Source organism: Lepidochelys kempii, chromosome 11 (assembly GCF_965140285.1).
Source record: "Lepidochelys kempii isolate rLepKem1 chromosome 11, rLepKem1.hap1, whole genome shotgun sequence".
In the NCBI taxonomy this organism is placed as follows: Eukaryota; Metazoa; Chordata; order Testudines; family Cheloniidae; genus Lepidochelys; species Lepidochelys kempii.
In genome coordinates this window covers 1,328,465-1,330,392 of record NC_136390.1, presented here as the reverse complement: position 1 = coordinate 1,330,392, position 1,928 = coordinate 1,328,465, and positions in this window count along the sequence as shown.

The following is a 1,928-nucleotide window of genomic DNA, read 5'->3' as shown; positions in this document are numbered from 1 at the left end:
CTAGACAGGCCCCTTCCCAGGGACACCAGCCCCACGGGGGGGGGGGGGGGCAAAGGGAGCCCCCCCCCGAGCGCCCCCCCCCCGAGCTCCCCCGTCCTGGGCTCTGTGCAGCGCCCCAGCCCCAGCATCGCACCCCCACGAGCCTGGACCCCACAGCACCCCCCCCCCCCGGTGCCAGCCGGGCCCAGCGCCCCGACTCTCAGCCTGGCCAGACCCTGGCCCCCTGGCAGGGGCCGGCTGTGTCTTGTGGACCCCACGTTTCGCCTCACTGAGAAACGACTTGCTGACAAAACCAGACACGAGGACCCCAGTGCCCCGGCCCCGCTCTCGGTGCCCCGGGGCAAGGAATCGACTGGAAGCGGGCCATGGTCCTCCCGTGGCCAGGGGTCCGTCCTACCCAGAGCCCTGCGACCCGGTCGCTGGCGGCAGGAAGGGTCCGTTTGCACCGACTTCGCTAGGGCTTGTCTGGAGCCTGCCGTGAAACTCGGCAAATCCCCAGCGGGGTTGGTGTCCCCCCAGAACAGACCCGTTGGTGTCCCCACCGTGCACCCCGGGCTGAGAGCCACTGGGCGAGAGGCCTCCCCGGGGGCAGCCCCTGGCCGCTCCTTGTCCTCGCACCGCACCAGAGCCAGGCCGCTGGGCTCAGCCGGGCGCTCGTACCCGCAGCCGGGGCAGTCACTGAGCAGCTGGGGCCGTGCCCTGCGCGTGCGGACGGAGCCGGGCTCGGCCCAGGCACCGCTGGAGTTCTGCCGCCAGCGACCCCGCAGTGCGGACAGCACCCGAGGGTCCCCTCTGCGCACGGCACTGGCCAGGCCAGAGCCAGGAGAGCCGGGGACCCCGGCCCACAGCTGCGGCCCCAGGGCCCCCGGTGACTCCACCCGAGGGAAGGGACCCAGCATCAGGGTCTGCGCTGGGGGCCAATGGGGGGGCACAGGGGAGCAGAGATCTCTGGGGGGGTCTGTCCTGGGGGCAGACGGGGGGCCCAGGGGAGCAGTGATCTCTAGGGGGTCAGTGATGGGGGCTAATGGGGGGGCCCAGGGGAGCAGCAATCACTGGGGGGGTCTGTGCTGGCGGCTGATGGGGGGACAGGGGAGCAGTGATCTCTAGGGTGGCAGACGGGGGCCCAGGGGAGCAGCGATTTTGTGGGGCGGGTCTGTGCTGGGAGCAGACGGGAGTCCAGGGGAGCAGAGATCTCGGAGGCAGGTATCTGTGCTGGGGGCAGATGGGGGGACAGGGGAGCAGTGATCTTGGGGGGGGTCTGTGCTGGGGGCAGACGGGGGCCCTGGGGAGCTGCGATTTCTAGGGTGGGTCTGTGCTGGGGGCAGACAGGGGGGACGGGGAGCAGCGATCTCTAGGGGGGTCTGTGCTGGGGGCAGAAGGGGAGGGGGGGTCAGTCCCAAGGAGCAGGGCTGCTGACCGGGTGCCAGCCACAGGCAGTGCCCGCTAGGCACACTCGTCCCTCTGGGGCAGTGCCCGGTGAAGCCCAGCTGCCCTCGCTGGAGTCCTGTGTCCCAGCGGCTGGGGCAGGGCAGCCCCTTGGCCAGCTGAGCTTCCCCGCTATCACCAGGTCGAGGCCAGCTCCCTGGAGAGCGGGAGGCCCACGACTCCACTGGACGCTGCCCGCTGCCTTGGCCCCGGCGCCCCCCAGAGCAGGACATCACCATGTTCCATGACAGCTCACAATGAGGGCGCAGCCGAGGCAGCTTCCCATCCCCCCAGGACATTGCTCTGTGCCCGTCTCTGCCCCCCTTTGCTCCCTCCCCCTCCCCTCCCTCTCGCTCCCTTTGGAAAGTAGCGACCGGCTCCGCGGCAAGGCCAGGGGGCAGCTGGCCACCGAGCACAGCGCGCTCCTGGTGGGTGTGCGGATGCTACCGCAGCGCCGATCACCGGTGGGGCCCATGGCCGGGACTGCCCGCTCTGCCAGCCTC